Source organism: Bombina bombina, chromosome 4 (assembly GCF_027579735.1).
Source record: "Bombina bombina isolate aBomBom1 chromosome 4, aBomBom1.pri, whole genome shotgun sequence".
Lineage (NCBI taxonomy): Eukaryota > Metazoa > Chordata > Amphibia > Anura > Bombinatoridae > Bombina > Bombina bombina.
In genome coordinates, this window is record NC_069502.1 from 336,062,318 (window position 1) to 336,070,570 (window position 8,253).

General features: G+C 38.5%; 1 long non-coding RNA gene across 1 annotated transcript; it reads right to left on the reverse strand.

The window, feature by feature from the left end:
• Positions 1-765: 765 nt before the first annotated feature.
• On the reverse strand, positions 766-1,658 carry LOC128656264 (uncharacterized). The gene is made up of 2 exons (XR_008401986.1): positions 1,557-1,658; positions 766-838 (listed from the first exon to the last, which is right to left on the reverse strand). It is a non-coding gene; the product is annotated as an uncharacterized LOC128656264 (long non-coding RNA).
• Positions 1,659-8,253: the final 6,595 nt, after the last annotated feature.

Consider the following 8,253-nt stretch of genomic DNA (forward strand, 5'->3'; position numbering starts at 1 on the left):
TATGCAGACACATGTGTATTATAAACTAATATAAGTAAGAACATGATTTGATAATGATATATACATCCATGTTCAATAATTATATATTCATACTTGTGAACACCCCACACTGAAATCATAAATCAAATGTACACGTCCCTTTAATACATGTGTGAAAATATGTAATGTGTTGTATGGTGTATAAATCTAACAAATAAAAAGACCAATTGTAAACATTCTTTTTATTAACTTTCTAAATAACAAACCAAAAAACAAACATAAGATATTAATGTGGATGATAAAATGGTCCACCATGTGTTTTAACCCCAGAATAAAATGCCCTTCCCTCCCACCTTCTTTCTCTGAACATTAGAGCACGCTGTTCTTTTTGATTTTCAATCACTCTGGTTAAAAGTCTTCTTACTTTTTGATTGTGAAGTCTTTTTTTTTTAAAATTGTGAAGCATAGAGTCTTTTAAAATGGTGAGATTGTTGTTTATATTCTCTATCAAAAGACACATTTTATCCCATTTATTCTCTTCCATTTTTCCTGTTAGACATAAAACAAATATCATATTAAACTACATTAAAATTGAATTGCACTAAGCACATATTTAAAATATTGTTATGATAAAGAAAAAAAGAAAAAAGGAATTGATAGTTCATGTGTTAAAAATAAAAACTGTGACAATTTTATTTTTACATTTAATTTAAAAATGCACACACATATAAGTGACATTCTTTATTAACATAAAAATTAACATGGTAAGGTGTAAATGAATACATACCTTGTTCATGTGGTTGAGAATCTTCTCCATTGGCAGCATCAACCACATTTGTACTAATTGCATTTTCATCATCTTATACAAAAAATAAATGAAATTATTTAGAAACATATTTATATATTAATTTCTATATTACAAGTATTGAAAATAAAATATTGTGCATCCATTAATGTATAACAAATCCCTTTTATGGAGGCATAATTAATAACCATCCATTACAAGTGCTTTTCACATTATTTACAAATCTGAAGCAGGTTTTTGGGGTTAAACTTAGCAGATGTAAGGAGATATCCTAACATGTTATAGATCAGGGGATTTACATATTGGTCTATAGGGAACTTTGTCATATAAAAAAATGAATATATATTAAAAAATATAACGCTTAAAGGGACACTGAACACACTCATAGAACATGCAATTTTAAGAAAATATCTAATTTACTCCGATTATCAAAGTTTCATAATATTCTTGCTATCTTGATTTGAAAAAGAAGGCATGTAAGCTAAGGAGCCAGCAATTATTTTGGTCAGCAGTTGTTTATTTGTGTGTGAACTTATCCAACAATCAAGAAGAACAACCCAGGTTGATTGCAAAAAACCTACATTATAGCTTTTCGAATAAAGATAGCAAGAGAATGTATAACATTTGATAATAGGAGTAAACTAGAAAGTTGATTTTAATTGCATGCTGTATCTTATTCACAAATTAAAGAATGTGGGTTCATTGTCCCTTTAAATTGATGTTTAAATTTACATGCTAAATGATTATAAAATCAAAATATCCACATATATACCGGTAATGATGAATTCAATATTTTGAATTGCTGGATTTTCAAATTGTTCACTTCCACATGCTGCCTCAGTGCTTTCAGCAAGTAATGCTGGTGATGTAGTAACTTCTTGCACTAAATTAAAATAAACTTGATGTAATTTTTTATAAGGAACATGATATGTTAACTAAATAAATAAAAAAAATAAAAAATTACCTTCATCCACATCCTCAGAATTATTTTGCTGTGAAACATCACTTTCTGGGCCAACAGAGACATCTACATGTTCTTCACACAAGGGAGAAGTCTGGGAAGATGATGCTGAAGTCGACTGTTGCTCAATGTCCACATTAGGGTTTACAGACATTAAAAGTTTAATAAATATTCTTTCATATTTTAAAAATCGCCTCCTCCTCTTATTCTTTCTTTGAACTTTCCTTTTAATGTCTGCAACCCTTTTGCGACATTGAGCAACAGTCTTTATATGTGTGGCATTTAAATTAACCATTTCAGCAATATCTTCCCAGATTGCATCCCTTGTCTTTAAACTAGTGTCACGCCTCTGTGGTCCAAAAAGCATGTCATAGTTTGGCTCCAGAGCAGATACAAGGATTTCATTCTCCACAACTGTAAACCTCTCAGCAACCATTTTCAAATATCTCATCAACTGCCTCACAGAATAAAATATGATATCTATATAAATATACATGTAACCAGAGTAAAATGTAAAATACGCTGTGATTGGAGAATATTAAGGAAGTACTCATAAATATGCGTACATAAATGTATTGCAAGGTATTATGGTAACAGAAATAATATAACAATAAATATGATTGGTTAACAAATATTGCACATTGAACATTGTTTAAAACATATACGCAATTTCGTAATAAGACAAATGAGTGAAAATATCTAAATAAAGAGCGTAAAAATATTTATTGTACGATTTCAATAAAAAAGAATAACAAAATATAACCAGAACAGTAAAAGCAGAATTCATTGCGAAGGAGAGTTTCATTGCGAAGGAGAGGGCGTAAAATGGGCGTTCCATGGGCGTAACCTGAGTAAATCTCGCAAGTTTCACAGATATGTTACGATGATATAAAAACATACGCCATACGAATCGCACATTCAACTCACATACATATCTCGCCAGACATCCTTTGGCGAATTAACATGAATAACATTATTTACAATATTTATTTCATTTTAAAAATAATACGATATAACGTATTTAGACAATATACTATAACTGTAGTTTTACATTTTGAAATATGCAAACACAAACTGAAATAAAGTGATTCATTAAAATTACGAAGCGACGCAATGATATATGGAAACCCATTTCGAGGTTCGTGAAATGATATAAGGAGGCGAAGTCTATAGTTTACTATGGACAGCTTATCGCGTAACGTATTGTTTACAATGGACTGCCCACTTTATACGATCATTACGCAAGGCGTGAAATTTGCGAGAGTTGCGAGACAGAAATACACATTTCTTGCCGCAAATTACGAACTTTCAATCATCGAGGCCTGAGAGTGAGTAACTATTTGCAAAAGATGGTGGCTACAGATGATGTGGAGGCTTACCTGATGGCTTTTGAAAGGACAGCCGAAAGAGAAGGGTGGTCTGTGTCTGAATGGGCAAGTCTCCTTGCGCCATTTCTGAGTGGAGAACCTCAGAAGGCATATTATGATTTGGAGCCTGAGCAGGCCAGTGACTATAAAAAGCTAAAAACAGAAATCTTGGCCCGCCTGGGAGTAACGACAGCAGTAAGGGCCCAGTGATTTCACTCCTGGACTTACAGTCAAGACAAAGCTGTGTGGTCACAGATGTTTGACTTGATACATCTTGCCAGGAAATGGCTACAGCCAGAGGTCATCTCAGCTAGTCACATTGTGGAACAGCTTGTGATGGACCGGTTCCTGCGAGGATTGCCTGTTTCCCTGCGGCGGTGGGTCAGCCAGAGTGAACCTAAAACTGCTGACGGTCTAGTTGCCCTGGTGGAACGCTATTTGACTGCCGAGAGTTTCTACAAATCCCCAACCAGGAAAGACCTAGAACCCTGAAGATCCAGAGTCCCAGTAAATTGGGTAAGACTGTTCCGGGGAAAAGGGGGTATCGGGAAGAGCAGATGGGTTTTTACAACCCGAGGGACATTACAGCAAGGGACAAGAGTTTTGTGAGGCAGGAAGGGTCCACAATAGCCTCAAAGATGTTGTCTAACGCTAATATTAAATGTTTTCAATGTAAAGAGTATGGACATTTTGCAAAGGACTGCCCTGAGAATGATGTTGCTATGGAATGGAATGTTGGCAATATGAGAGACAATTATTCATTGTACTCTCGCTCAGTATATATAATTACCAAAAATTATTGTTTAAATGGCCACCCTTGGTGCACTGTAAGGGTGGAGGGAAATGAAATTAAAGCTTTGCTGGACTCTGGTAGCATGGTTACGCTCATAGACAGGGGTCTGTTGAGAAATACTCCTATTGATAATTACCAGAACCTAGATATTGCTTGTGTCCATGGGGACATACACAAGTATCCAACTGCTAAAGTACTTATTGAAACTCAAAATGGCCCTATAAATCATAGAGTTGGTTTAGTGGATAAATTAGTCCATGAAATGATAATAGGCAGAGATTTTCCCAATTTTTTGAATCTATGGGATGCTGCTGAGGAAAATTCACTGGATTCAGTAGAGGGCGCTGTTTGTGACTTTCCCTTTTCTGATTTATTGGGGGATGACTTAGACAAAATATCTCCTGCTAGAGGGAAACACTCAACCCCTATGGAAACCCTAGTTGGAGGTAATACTGAACAGAATAATACAGGTCAATCTAATATATCTGAACCTGATGTAGAAATAACTGACCTAGAGGTTAGCCCAAGTAACTTTAGGGCTGTACAATGGGAGGATCCATCTTTAGCTGCGGCTAGAAACTATATTTCTATAAGAAATGGCACCCCCATTAATACTGATAAAGCACTCACCTTTCCATACTTTGAAGTGGAAAATGATTTATTGTACAGAGTTGGGAAAAAGGAGTCTGTCAAACAGCTGTTAGTACCCCAGGCATATCGACACACTGTATTAAATCTGGCACATAGCCACATACTTGGGGGGCACTTGGGGATTGAAAAAAACAGAGAGAGAATTCTTAGGAGGTTTTATTGGCCAGGTGTAATGGCATCTATCACAAATTATTGTTCTTCTTGTCCTGAATGCCAATTAACTGCCCCTCTTACAGCATACCGTAGCCCCTTGGTACCCTTACCCATAATTGAGGTCCCATTTGAACGCATTGGTATGGATTTTGTGGGTCCTCTTGTAAAGTCTGCAAGGGGGCACCAGTATATATTGGTAATAGTAGACTATGCTACACGTTACCCTGAGGCAATACCCATGCGTACTACTTCAGCAAAAGCAATTGCTAAGGAGTTAATGTTAATGTTCAGCCGTGTTGGGATTCCCAAAGAAATATTAACAGACCAAGGCACTCCATTTATGTCGAGAATTACAAAGGAGTTGTGTAATCTTCTTCATATAAAGCATCTGAAAACATCCGTATATCACCCACAAACTGATGGTCTGGTAGAGCGATTTAATAAAACACTAAAGGCTATGCTCAAAAAGGTAATTGATAAAGATGGAAAAAACTGGGATTTCCTTTTGCCTTATTTAATGTTTTCCATCCGAGAGGTCCCTCAAGCTTCTACTGGGTTTTCATCCTTTGAACTTTTGTATGGAAGACACCCCAGAGGGTTGCTAGACATAGCTAAGGAGACTTGGGAACAGGAGTCAACCCCTCACAGAAGTGTGATTGAACATATAACTCAGATGCAGGATCGGATGACAGCCATTATGCCCATAGTTAGAGAACACATGGAAAATGCCCAACAGCACCAGCAGAAGAGCTATAATAGAAATGCCAGGGTTCATGTGTTTAATCCAGGAGACAGAGTACTAGTCCTGGTTCCCACTGTAGAGAAAAAATTTTTGGCAACATGGCATGGGCCATATGAAGTCATTGACAGAGTGGGGGAAGTAAATTACAAAGTAAGACAGCCTGGGAGGCGAAAGGAGGTACAGATTTACCATGTGAATTTACTTAAACCGTGGAAAGAAAGAGAAACACTTGTGGCTATAAAAACAGCACACCTCCCTACAATGGAGGAACATGAACCCGTAGTCAATATCTCAGAAACCCTGACTATCCACCAGAAGAGGGAGGTAACAGACTTCATTAGATTAAATAAAGATGTTTTCTCCTCAGTCCCAGGAAGAACTACGATAATAGAGCATGACATTGTCACTGAACCGGGAAAAAGGATAAATCTAAAGCCATATAGAATACCTGAAGCCCGGAGGGAAGCAATCAAATTGGAAGTAAAGAAAATGCTGGACCTTGGGGTAATTGAAGAATCCCAAAGTGAATAGAGTAGCCCAATTGTGCTTGTACCAAAGCCTGATGGCACAATCAGGTTTTGTAATGATTACCGGAAGCTGAATGCAATATCCAAGTTTGATGCATATCCCATGCCAAGGGTTGATGAACTTGTGGAGATACTCGGGAGAGCCAGGTACCTTACCACATTGGATTTGACCAAGGGTTATTGGCAAGTGATGCTTACAGGACGGGCAAAGGAAAAGACTGCCTTCTCTACTCCAGATGGGCTCTTCCAATACAAGGTGTTACCTTTTGGCCTACATGGTGCTCCAGCAACATTTCAAAGAATGATGGACCGGATCTTAAGGCCACATGCTCATTATGCTGCAGCTTACTTAGATGACGTGGTCATATATAGCGAAGATTGGGAGTCTCACTTGCCAAAAGTGCAAGCTGTCCTTAATTCCATAAGAAATGCCGGTCTGACAGCAAATCCGAGTAAATGTACCATTGGCTTGGAGGAGGCCAAGTATCTTGGCTATTCCATTGGAAGAGGAATAGTAAAGCCACAACTTGCTAAAGTTGAAGCCATAAGGAATTGGCCACGACCTATGACGAAGAAACAGGTAAGAACATTTCTTGGGCTTGTTGGCTACTACAGAAGGTTTATCTCCAACTTTGCTACTATAGCGGGTCCTTTAACTGACCTCACTAAAGCAAAAGCTCCAGTAATAGTGAAATGGTCCTCTGAAGCTGAACAGGCATTTCAAAATCTCAAGGAAGCCATCTGTAGACAACCAGTGTTAGTCACCCCTGATTTTTCAAAGGAGTTTGTTTTACAGACGGATGCCTCTGATGTAGGGCTTGGAGCAGTGCTTTCCCAGGAAAGTCAAAGTGAAGAGCACCCAATACTATACCTGAGCCGTAAACTTCAACCTAGAGAAAAGAACTATTCGATTGTTGAAAAGGAGTGTCTAGCAATTAAATTGGCAGTTTAAACTCTCAAATATTATTTGTTGGGCAGAAAATTTAGACTAGTTACTGATCATGCACCTCTCAAATGGATGAGTCAAAATAAGGATAATAATAGTAGAGTTACACGCTGGTTCCTTAGTTTGCAACCCTATCTCTTCTCAGTAGAACATAGGGCAGGAAGTAAACAGGGTAATGCTGATGGCCTTTCACGTATGCATACGCTTTTGGCCATGGTCGCTCACCCCACTAGGTCTGAGCTGGCGGGGAGGATGTGTGACAGAACCCAAGGCATAGTAATGGAAGGTGTCTATATTCCCTCAAAAGTGCTGCAGTGTGGGGTATGGTCTGACAACCCCAGGGAGAATTGTTATGTTTGTTTGCCACATAGAGAAAACATGTGATTTATTTCTGTGTCCCTGGGGTGGAGTATTTGGAGAGTAGGGTGGGCCAGTTCTCCACCCCGCAGTTTGCAGGTAGCACATTATGTCAAAGTCCAGTCCAGGAATTCTGTCTGACTCAGCTAGCTACTCACCTGCATGTGGTAATTGACAGCAGGTGCTAATAAAATCCCCAGTCAGGGTTTGAGAGGTAGATTTTGCCAGCAGTAAAGGGAAACTGCAAACACTCTCCTGAGAGACTGAGAGGAATTATCTCTAAAGGACAAAGTTTGAAAGGTCTGTGCAATATTACTTTTGTGAAAAGCTACTTAGTGCAGACAGTTGTACTTGTTAGTAAGTGCTCAGTGGAGCAAGCCTCTTTTGTTTTGTTTATGTTTATTTTGCCTGTTTTTTGCCAGACCTGATAATAAACAGACTGTATTTTATAAAGCTACAACCTTGTGTGGTGTTTCCAGCTTTGAGGACTGTGTGTTTCCAAGATCCCAGGTCACAATAGGAATAATTTAGTTAATAATAGTAATATTTATTTAGATTTATTTAAATTATATTTAAGTTAGGGGGTGTTAGGGTTAGGGTTAGACTTAGGTTTAGGGGTTAATTACTTTATTATAGTGGCGGCGGTGTAGGGGGGGGGCAGATTAGGGGTTAATAAATATAATGTAGGTGGCGGTGGGTTCCGGGAGCGGCGGTTTAGGGGTTAAACAATTTATTTAGTTGCGGCAGGGTATGGGATCGGCAGGATAGGGGTTAATAACTTTATGTAGGTGGCGGCGGTATAGGGGGTGGCAGATTAGGGGTTAATAGGTATAATGTCGGTGGCGGCGGGGTCCAGGAGCGGCGGTTTAGGGGTTAATATATTATAGTTGCGGCGGGGTCCGGGAGCTGCGGTTTAGGGGTTAATAAGTATAATGTAGGTGGCGGCGGTGTAGGGGGGGGGCAGATTAGGGG